Raw genomic sequence first — 12,182 nt, 5'->3', positions numbered from 1 at the left:
ACTCTTTGCTGTAAGGAAGTTTGATTGGGAAAGCACATTAATTTACTGTATATGATAACAGCGATGTCTTGCGTCCTCATGTGGCTGTGAGAAAAAAACACAACCACTTTTCACCATCCATTCATCCAAATGAATCAAATAGTTATCTAATGGCCAGTGAGAAAAGACACTAATGCATCGGCAATGGAAAGCCTTGGTATTTCCATGACAATAAAGCTACTTGAATCTGAATCTGAGTGAAGTTGAGAGTGGGTTGATTAACAGAGGAGGGGGGAGGGGGGGGGGAAAGGAGCAGGTATTTATATAGATGCTGAAATGTCCATTAATGCACTGACCAGATTGAGAAAGGGCTCTTTCCAAAGGTTGTGTTTAGGGTCCTGTCAAGGTGAAGGTAAATTGTTCTGAACTGGATGGCAGCCTCCATGCAGAGTAACTCAGATCAACACGTTCATCACAAAAGAAGATGAACAATATCTTCAAGGGCGTATGTCCAATGGTGAAAGCGACTGACTCCATGGATCTGATATATTCAAGCATGAAAGCAGTGTCTTAGACCTATAGCAGAAGTTTTAAAAATACAGCGTACATGACAACTTCATGGCCAGAGTCCTTATTTCTTGACAGCTTTGTGTGACGTAGATAACCATATGATTTGGAGGAAGAGCAGGGATAACGCCCCTCAAAATCCAGACTGAATATGTTAATAATACATGAGTCATTCTCCAGAAGTGGTGCAAATTCAGGTTTGTATGAAGTTAAAAAAAAATTATTTTTTCTTTTCAAATTGTATTTGTATATTTGGTATCGCCTTATCTGAAATGCATGAATTTAATGTGGGTACACTAGAATCTTTGTATGTTTTTTCACAATTTCAGCAAATTTTAAACAATGCCCCAAAATTGGTCAATACCGAAACACAACAGAAAAGGTTGAATATATAGAAAACAAATGAATATCTTTACGCATGTTGATTCAGCATGAAATAGTGAATTGTATTGCACTTTTTGGAACCTGTATTAACTGTTAGAATATTTCAGAACTATTTTCTATTCTCTGTTATGTTTCAGTTTATACAGCTAGTATGAAAATGTATCTTGTTTTTATTGTTAAATTTAAGATGTTGAAGATGTAAAATTCTTTTTTATACAGTGACAGTGTGCCCCATCTTGGTGAGAAAAAGAAAGAAAGAAAAAGAAAAATGTTGATGCAGGTGTTCTTCTAATACGACGGGTGAGGAAGTGATCGCAAATTGCACATCTTTCTCTTTTGGAAAGCTGTGGAAATGCTGTCGCTGAATATTTCTTTTGGTATTAGAGCAAATGCAGATACAAAAATTGTATCTCCTGTCATCTCCCATTTACCCAACTATGACGACTCGCACTTCTGAGAACCCCAGAAATGAGAAAAGGGCCCAATACAATTTCAGCAGCTATAACGTAATTTTACTGAAAAGAGGAGGCAATAAAGTTTTTATAGCCTACTTACGTCATCCATTTATTTACTTCAAAAATATTGCTGAGCTGTGCTTTCGGGCATATTTGTACCTGGTGTTTCTCTATATTCAATAAAAGATCAAACCAGAAAATGCAAAAAAAATAAAAAATTAGGATTTTTTTATACATAAAAATAAAAACAAATATCACTGCTGAAATATGCCAATATCAAAACAACCATGGATTGTTCGGTATTGATTGTTTTGGGTTTGACAATTCAACCTTAATTTGCCTTTATCTTAACGTGGGAGGACAGTAAAATGCAGACATCAATGATATGGACAGAATAAAGTCACGAAAAACATAATTTTTCAGAAAAACTAAAAAAACAAATCCCCCCAAAATTTTAAAGAGTATCAAGAGGTATATATATATATATATATATATATATATATATATACAGGTGCATCTCAAAACATTTGAATATCGTGAAAAAGTTAATTTTTTGTAACTTATTTCAAAAAAGTGAAACTTTCATATATTCTAGATTCATTACATGTCAAGTAAAACATTTCAAAGGTTTTTTTGTTTTAATTTTGATGGTTAGAGCTTACAGCTCATGAAAGTCAAAAATCCAGTACCTCAAAATATTAGAATATTTCCTAAGATCAATTTAAAAAAAGGATTTGCAAAACAGAAAAGCTCAAGTTCTTTAAAGTATGTTAATTTATGCACTCAATACTTGGTAAGGGCTCCTTCAGCTCAAACTCCAGCATCAGTGAGGTGTGGCGTGGAAGCGATCAGCCTGTGGCTCTGCTGTTTCCACTGTTTCTCATCTTTCTCTTGAAAATATCCCATAGACTCCGTATGGGCTTCAGGTCAGGCATGTTGGCTGGCCAATCAAGCACAGTAATATCATAGTCAGCAGAGCACTTGGAAGTGGTTTTGGCACTGTGGGCAGGTGCTAAAGTCCTGCTGGAAATCAGCATCTCCATAAAGCTTGTCAGCAGATGGAAGCATAAAGTGCTCTAATATCTCCTGGTAGACGGCTGCATTGACTGGACTTGATAAAACACAATAGACCGACACCAGCAGACGTCACGGCACCCCAAATCATCACTGACTTCAGAAACTTCATGATTGTCTTCTGGACCATTGCCAATTTGACTTTCATGAGCTGTAAGCTCTAATCATCAAAATTAAAACAAAAAAACTTTTGAAATGTTTTACTTTACATGTAATGAATCTAGAATATATGAAAGTTTCACTTTTTGAAATAAGTTACAAAAAATAACTTTTTCACGATATTCTAATTTTTTGAGATGCACCTGTATATATATATAGGGGGGTTCATAATATATAGAAAATGATACTGCACATTAAACTAATGGCAGGTCTGTTCTTGTTCTCGCCTCTAGATGACGCTGTGGGACAACATGAGTTTTTATAAACACTTGCACGTGCTGTGAGTCTCTCAACTTGTTTTTGCATCTCCCAATAAAAAAAATTAGCACTGTAAATAATTCGACGGCACTGTAAACGCATAAGACAACAAATAATAAAGAAACAACAAAAATCTTGAATGAACCCAAATAAGGCATGAACGCAAAATGAACAGCCTCTGGATGGGCAACGTGAGTTCGGCATACGTGCGCTAGGACTTGTTTAAAGATTGTACAGATAAACGAGAACGGGACTTTCACAGTAACAGGCTGTAGGCTATGTTTGTTTGTGATGTGTGTTGTGTAGCTGGAGCCCTACATGGATGAAGAGTTCATCTTCTGAGCTTTTGCTCACGGGAGAAACAGTGATGAACATCAGACTGATACAAGACAAAGGTATCCGGGTGAAGCTATCTATCTATCTATCTATCTATCTATCTATCTATCTGTCTGTCTGTCTGTCTGTCTGATCTGTCTGTCTGTCTGATCTGTCTGTCTGTCTGATCTGTCTGTCTGTCTGATCTGTCTGTCTGTCTGATCTGTCTGTCTGTCTGATCTGTCTGTCTGTCTGATCTGTCTGTCTGTCTGATCTGTCTGTCTGTCTGATCTGTCTGTCTGTCTGATCTGTCTGTCTGTCTGATCTGTCTGTCTGTCTGATCTGTCTGTCTGTCTGATCTGTCTGTCTGTCTGATCTGTCTGTCTGTCTGATCTGTCTGTCTGTCTGATCTGTCTGTCTGTCTGATCTGTCTGTCTGTCTGATCTGTCTGTCTGTCTGATCTGTCTGTCTGTCTGATCTGTCTGTCTGTCTGATCTGTCTGTCTGTCTGATCTGTCTGTCTGTCTGATCTGTCTGTCTGTCTGATCTGTCTGTCTGTCTGATCTGTCTGTCTGTCTGATCTGTCTGTCTGTCTGATCTGTCTGTCTGTCTGATCTGTCTGTCTGTCTGATCTGTCTGTCTGTCTGATCTGTCTGTCTGTCTGATCTGTCTGTCTGTCTGATCTGTCTGTCTGTCTGATCTGTCTGTCTGTCTGATCTGTCTGTCTGTCTGATCTGTCTGTCTGTCTGATCTGTCTGTCTGTCTGATCTGTCTGTCTGTCTGATCTGTCTGTCTGTCTGATCTGTCTGTCTGTCTGATCTGTCTGTCTGTCTGATCTGTCTGTCTGTCTGATCTGTCTGTCTGTCTGATCTGTCTGTCTGTCTGATCTGTCTGTCTGTCTGATCTGTCTGTCTGTCTGATCTGTCTGTCTGTCTGATCTGTCTGTCTGTCTGATCTGTCTGTCTGTCTGATCTGTCTGTCTGTCTGATCTGTCTGTCTGTCTGATCTGTCTGTCTGTCTGATCTGTCTGTCTGTCTGATCTGTCTGTCTGTCTGATCTGTCTGTCTGTCTGATCTGTCTGTCTGTCTGATCTGTCTGTCTGTCTGATCTGTCTGTCTGTCTGATCTGTCTGTCTGTCTGATCTGTCTGTCTGTCTGATCTGTCTGTCTGTCTGATCTGTCTGTCTGTCTGATCTGTCTGTCTGTCTGATCTGTCTGTCTGTCTGATCTGTCTGTCTGTCTGATCTGTCTGTCTGTCTGATCTGTCTGTCTGTCTGATCTGTCTGTCTGTCTGATCTGTCTGTCTGTCTGATCTGTCTGTCTGTCTGATCTGTCTGTCTGTCTGATCTGTCTGTCTGTCTGATCTGTCTGTCTGTCTGATCTGTCTGTCTGTCTGATCTGTCTGTCTGTCTGATCTGTCTGTCTGTCTGATCTGTCTGTCTGTCTGATCTGTCTGTCTGTCTGATCTGTCTGTCTGTCTGATCTGTCTGTCTGTCTGATCTGTCTGTCTGTCTGATCTGTCTGTCTGTCTGATCTGTCTGTCTGTCTGATCTGTCTGTCTGTCTGATCTGTCTGTCTGTCTGATCTGTCTGTCTGTCTGATCTGTCTGTCTGTCTGATCTGTCTGTCTGTCTGATCTGTCTGTCTGTCTGATCTGTCTGTCTGTCTGATCTGTCTGTCTGTCTGATCTGTCTGTCTGTCTGATCTGTCTGTCTGTCTGATCTGTCTGTCTGTCTGATCTGTCTGTCTGTCTGATCTGTCTGTCTGTCTGATCTGTCTGTCTGTCTGATCTGTCTGTCTGTCTGATCTGTCTGTCTGTCTGATCTGTCTGTCTGTCTGATCTGTCTGTCTGTCTGATCTGTCTGTCTGTCTGATCTGTCTGTCTGTCTGATCTGTCTGTCTGTCTGATCTGTCTGTCTGTCTGATCTGTCTGTCTGTCTGATCTGTCTGTCTGTCTGATCTGTCTGTCTGTCTGATCTGTCTGTCTGTCTGATCTGTCTGTCTGTCTGATCTGTCTGTCTGTCTGATCTGTCTGTCTGTCTGATCTGTCTGTCTGTCTGATCTGTCTGTCTGTCTGATCTGTCTGTCTGTCTGATCTGTCTGTCTGTCTGATCTGTCTGTCTGTCTGATCTGTCTGTCTGTCTGATCTGTCTGTCTGTCTGATCTGTCTGTCTGTCTGATCTGTCTGTCTGTCTGATCTGTCTGTCTGTCTGATCTGTCTGTCTGTCTGATCTGTCTGTCTGTCTGATCTGTCTGTCTGTCTGATCTGTCTGTCTGTCTGATCTGTCTGTCTGTCTGATCTGTCTGTCTGTCTGATCTGTCTGTCTGTCTGATCTGTCTGTCTGTCTGATCTGTCTGTCTGTCTGATCTGTCTGTCTGTCTGATCTGTCTGTCTGTCTGATCTGTCTGTCTGTCTGATCTGTCTGTCTGTCTGATCTGTCTGTCTGTCTGATCTGTCTGTCTGTCTGATCTGTCTGTCTGTCTGATCTGTCTGTCTGTCTGATCTGTCTGTCTGTCTGATCTGTCTGTCTGTCTGATCTGTCTGTCTGTCTGATCTGTCTGTCTGTCTGATCTGTCTGTCTGTCTGATCTGTCTGTCTGTCTGATCTGTCTGTCTGTCTGATCTGTCTGTCTGTCTGATCTGTCTGTCTGTCTGATCTGTCTGTCTGTCTGATCTGTCTGTCTGTCTGATCTGTCTGTCTGTCTGATCTGTCTGTCTGTCTGATCTGTCTGTCTGTCTGATCTGTCTGTCTGTCTGATCTGTCTGTCTGTCTGATCTGTCTGTCTGTCTGATCTGTCTGTCTGTCTGATCTGTCTGTCTGTCTGATCTGTCTGTCTGTCTGATCTGTCTGTCTGTCTGATCTGTCTGTCTGTCTGATCTGTCTGTCTGTCTGATCTGTCTGTCTGTCTGATCTGTCTGTCTGTCTGATCTGTCTGTCTGTCTGATCTGTCTGTCTGTCTGATCTGTCTGTCTGTCTGATCTGTCTGTCTGTCTGATCTGTCTGTCTGTCTGATCTGTCTGTCTGTCTGATCTGTCTGTCTGTCTGATCTGTCTGTCTGTCTGATCTGTCTGTCTGTCTGATCTGTCTGTCTGTCTGATCTGTCTGTCTGTCTGATCTGTCTGTCTGTCTGATCTGTCTGTCTGTCTGATCTGTCTGTCTGTCTGATCTGTCTGTCTGTCTGATCTGTCTGTCTGTCTGATCTGTCTGTCTGTCTGATCTGTCTGTCTGTCTGATCTGTCTGTCTGTCTGATCTGTCTGTCTGTCTGATCTGTCTGTCTGTCTGATCTGTCTGTCTGTCTGATCTGTCTGTCTGTCTGATCTGTCTGTCTGTCTGATCTGTCTGTCTGTCTGATCTGTCTGTCTGTCTGATCTGTCTGTCTGTCTGATCTGTCTGTCTGTCTGATCTGTCTGTCTGTCTGATCTGTCTGTCTGTCTGATCTGTCTGTCTGTCTGATCTGTCTGTCTGTCTGATCTGTCTGTCTGTCTGATCTGTCTGTCTGTCTGATCTGTCTGTCTGTCTGATCTGTCTGTCTGTCTGATCTGTCTGTCTGTCTGATCTGTCTGTCTGTCTGATCTGTCTGTCTGTCTGATCTGTCTGTCTGTCTGATCTGTCTGTCTGTCTGATCTGTCTGTCTGTCTGATCTGTCTGTCTGTCTGATCTGTCTGTCTGTCTGATCTGTCTGTCTGTCTGATCTGTCTGTCTGTCTGATCTGTCTGTCTGTCTGATCTGTCTGTCTGTCTGATCTGTCTGTCTGTCTGATCTGTCTGTCTGTCTGATCTGTCTGTCTGTCTGATCTGTCTGTCTGTCTGATCTGTCTGTCTGTCTGATCTGTCTGTCTGTCTGATCTGTCTGTCTGTCTGATCTGTCTGTCTGTCTGATCTGTCTGTCTGTCTGATCTGTCTGTCTGTCTGATCTGTCTGTCTGTCTGATCTGTCTGTCTGTCTGATCTGTCTGTCTGTCTGATCTGTCTGTCTGTCTGATCTGTCTGTCTGTCTGATCTGTCTGTCTGTCTGATCTGTCTGTCTGTCTGATCTGTCTGTCTGTCTGATCTGTCTGTCTGTCTGATCTGTCTGTCTGTCTGTCTGTCTGATCTATCTGTCTGTCTTTCTGTCTGATCTATCTAAATACCAGCAACAGTGTGTGACAACCTTGTGAAGACTTACAGAAAACGTTTGACTTCTGTCATTGCCAACAAAGGGTATATAACAAAGTATTGAGATGAAATTTTGTTATTGACCAAATACTTATTTTCCACCATAATTTGCAAATAAATTCTTTAAAAATCCTACAATGTGATTTTCTGGATTTTTTTTCTCATTTTGTCTCTCATAGTTGAGGTATACCTATGATGAAAATTACAGGCCTCTCTCATCTTTTTAAGTGGGAGAACTTGCACAATTGGTGGCTGACTAAATACTTTTTTTCCCCACTGTATCTGTCTGTCTGTCTAATCTGTCTGATCTATCTGTCTGTCTGTCTGTCTTTATCTATCTATCTCTCTGTCTGTCTATCTGATCTATCTGTCTGTCTGATCTGTTTGTCTGTCTGATCTGTCTGTCTGTCTGTCTATCTCTCTCTTTCTCTGTCTGTCTGTTTATCTATCTGTCTGTCTGTCTATCTGATCTATCTATCTATCTCTCTCTCTCTCTCTCTCTTTCTCTGTCTGTCTGTTTATCTATCTGTCTGTCTGATCTCTCTCTCTCTGTCTGTCTGATCTGTCTTTCTGTCTGTATGTCTGTCTATCTATCTCTGTCTGTCTGATCTATCTATCTGTTTGTCTGATCTATCTATCTGTCTGTCTGTTTGTCTTATCTATCTATCTATCTATCTATCTATCTGTGTCTGGTCTGTCTATCTATCTATCTGTGTCTGTCTGTCTGATCTATCTGTGTCTTTCTTTCTATCTATCTGTCTATCTATCTATCTCTGTCTGTCTGTCTATCTGTCAGTGTTGGGAAGGTTACTTTGGAAATGTAATAGATTATTACATTTAAAATGTAATAAGTAGTGTAACTATTTAAATTACTTTATTAAAGTAATGTAATTGATTACATTTGATTGTTTTGATTATTTTTCAAATTTTTTATTTAAAAGTTAATCATTTTAAAACATCTAAAGCAGGCAACCACAAAATCAGACTTTATCACCTCTTTTTACTTTGAGATCATTCTGAGGTTAAATACAGATTTAAAATCATAACAAGAAACCGTTAATAGCTGTCATACTGTTTTTGAAATCAAACACTGGCATCTGACAGTGCCTTGGGGGAAAAACAGTTCATCTTAAAAAATCAAGCATAAACCCAAAATAGGAATTAAAACAGTTATCAAATAAGCATGTGTCCTATTCTGTGTCCTAAACTCCTGAAACGCTGGTGTCTCATATTTAAAGCAGTCAATGCAATTTGTGAAAGAAATCAATTAAATCTGTATGTGTGTGTGGGTGAAAATATTCAGATGTATTTTTTCTGAATGCATTGCTATGGATTAAAGTAGCTTGAAATGACTGCTGCAATCTAGTTCTGCAAGCAACCAACTATTCAAAGAACATCATGTGTGGATAGAAAGAAGACGTGAAGCTTAGATATAAATATATCATTGCAAGACTGTATTTGTAGAAGATGAATATGGAAGACACAGTCAGCTTTAGTAAGCCTACAATAAGAATTCTCAATGCCGGAATTCATTCGGACATGCTGCTTCCAGAAGCTTTTGAGCTCAGGGTTTAATTTAAGAATAAGAATTGGATTTCTAAAACGTGTTGCTTTTTTAAGATTCTTTGCAAATCCAAAGCAAAAAACTTAAGGGTGTCATGTTGCCATGTATTCCCTAGTGAAAAAAAAGTATACTTACAACGTTCCCCATCTGCACAACTGGAATTTAAAACCAGTTAGTGTCTTCTGCTAGTTATCGAAGCATTACAAAAATGATCATCTAAACTGATAAATAACAGACTGGAGATTAAAATAATAGCAGATTTGTCTCATTTTAAATGAAGACGAAAAATTTACTTAAGCCAGACATTTAATTTTACAATGGTAAAATAAATGTTCATTGATATCTTCAAAAGATTTTTGAATTTTGGCACACTTTTTTCCTCTATATAGTGTTGATATGGTAACTAGCAAATACTGTTAATTTTGTGGAAATATTTAAACTAACCCCACGTTACTTTGTGCCCCGCGCTCCGATAATCTGAATCCTGAGGCCAAGATTTGAGTTTGGACTCAAGAGCTACAACTCTGATTCTTGGGGAATGGAATGCAAATAGAGTTCAGTCATTGCTATAGATATGGTAACTTAGCAGAAGAACTCAATTAGCTCATTTACCTTGATCTATGCATTAAATGCCTGTTCTCAGCCCCGTCTCACTGCTGTTCCCTACAGCTCTACTTTCTCCCTCTTCATCTCGGATCTCACCCCGGATGTGGATGATGGCATGTTGTATGAGTTCTTTCATTATCATTTTTCATCCTGCTGCAGTGGGAAGATCGTTCTGGACAGCAGTGCCAGTGGATGCTCGAAGTGAGAATGAATGAATAAGTTCCCGTCAGATGATTTCCCTCTGCGGATTGCTGTGGCTTTGTGAGCTTTGAGAGCGAGAGCGAGAGCAGAGACGGGCTCTGGCAGAGCTCCAGGGTGCTTCTGGACTTAGGAGGAAACCTTTACGCCTCAGTCTGGCTGCAAATAAACTATGAGGGTTTGTTAGGAGAGGAAATTATGTGACGAGGGCATTTACATCAGTGTGGTTGCATTTCTTTCTCTTTATTCTTGACATTAACTGTGCTTTTGATACTGTTTAAAACGTCGAGCGCAGTAAGATTTTGTTTTGAAAGAAATGAATACTCTTATTCAGAAAGGACAGTACAGGCATTTATAATGTTAAAAAGACTTCTATTTCAAATATATACATATGTAGAAACCTAAAAAAATGTACCACGTGCAGTTTCAACAATAATATCTGTTTTTAACTTAATAAGAAATGTTTCTCGAGCAGTAAATCAGCATGTTAGAGTGATTTCTGAAGGATCATGTGACACTAAAGACCGGAGTAATGATGCTGAAAACACTAAATTGTAATAATATTTTACAGTATTACTGTTTTTACTCTATTTTGATCAAATCAATACAGCCTTGATGAGCATTAGAGGCATCTTACAGACACCTTCAAAAACCTTACTGACCTCAAACTTTTGAATGGTGTATAATAACTTGGTGTAAAGTGTAGTGAGGCACTGTTAATGTCTGTAGCAACTGTTTAATGAGTTAGGAGTTTAAACAAATCCCTAACCTTGAGTACTGTTTGAGCAATATGATCACAAAAATTTGACATGAATATTGTCCAATCCTTCCATCCACAAGGAAGAAGAACGAGTCGTCCGAGAACCAAAATTGTCAATTCCATGCAGAAAGCTATACAACAGCCATAACTCTGAACCAGTATTATTACCCACAGTTCAATTCAATTCAATTCAAGTTTATTTGTATAGCGCATTTCACTATACAAATCGTTGCAAAATGTACGGAAAAATCAATTAAAGATGTAATCAAACAGACGATGAATACTATTAACAGCAATTATTATATGATGCAATCAAACTTATAGCAAAATGTGGTAGTTCTGTATGTTGTTTCAGGGTTGGCATCATCTGAGGTCCTCTGAGGGGTTGCATCATCTCTTCTCAGGTGTTCTGGATCCAGACTGAAGCTTGTGTAAATCCTAGTTACCACGGGATGTCAATCACAGCAGAAACAGAGAAACAAATAGAGACATAATTAGCATAGCTGCTGTTCCAACCAAGCAATATTGATTTGTTTAACCCAAACTAAAGAATAATAATGTGCGTAGCATATTTTTATCCATTTAGCTTTGTACATCCAACGACTCCAAATGAAGTAAACATAGAAAATTAATAACGTTAACTTACAAAATAAATAAATAAATAAAAACGTAGGAAAAAAACAAATAGGTAAGTGGATTGCAACAGGTTTAATTAAATAAAAATTAATATTATGTTAATTTTCCTGGGTAAAACATAGGTAACACTTAAATGAACTCAAACGTAATATATCAAAAACTCTTATTTTAATATAGACCAGGCACATTTGCACATTTTGTGCAGATCACTTGCTCAGCGTTTATTTATTTGTTCGTTTATTAGTGCTTGAGTACAGTGTAAAACTGAGGTTAATAATAATAAAATATCAATGTACATAATTATATTTATATAAATTTAAAGAGACTGACAAAGAGACTTGTATGTTTTTTATTAGTTTAGAGTTCTTGACCTTCAGGTTTTAGTGAGTATGAATGATAAAAACAGACAAGAATCTAAAGATTCGATAGTACAGAAATATTTAGATCAGAAATATATATCAGTAACTCATATATATACAGATGGGTCTAAAGATCCTGAAGCAGGACGCACAGCAGCAGCAATATATGTTCCAAGGTCCAGGTATAGAATAGCAAAAAGAACATCTAATCACCTATCAGTTTATACAACAGAAATGATTGCCATATTATTGGCTCTTCAGTGGGTTGAAGACATTAATATACCTGAAGTAGTCATATGTTCAGACTCCTATTCAGCACTATCAAGTTTAATGAGTGCTAAATCTTCAACTAGACAAGACATTTTATCAGACATTTTACAAAGTTTGTTCAGAATCCAAACAAAAACCATTATCTCTTTTGTATGGATACCTGCACATATAGGGATAGAAGGTAATGAAGCGGTGGATCAACTAGCGAAAACAACATTAAAACATCCAGACGTAGAATTTAATGTTCCACTGAGTAAATTAGAAATAAAAGGGCTAATTAAAAAAGCATTAAAAGATATATGGCAGAGTAAATGGGGTGGTGAGAATAAAGGACGGCGTTTATATAATATTCAAAAAAGAGTTGGAAATGAGAGGAGAATTTTGGGAATAGAATATCGCCTTAGAATTGGACACACTGCACTTAATCAATCATTATTTATAATAGG

This window comes from Sinocyclocheilus grahami, unplaced genomic scaffold (assembly GCF_001515645.1).
Source record: "Sinocyclocheilus grahami isolate Dianchi unplaced genomic scaffold, SAMN03320097.WGS_v1.1 scaffold404.1, whole genome shotgun sequence".
In the NCBI taxonomy this organism is placed as follows: Eukaryota; Metazoa; Chordata; class Actinopteri; order Cypriniformes; family Cyprinidae; genus Sinocyclocheilus; species Sinocyclocheilus grahami.
Note: the sequence above shows the minus strand (reverse complement) of the source record.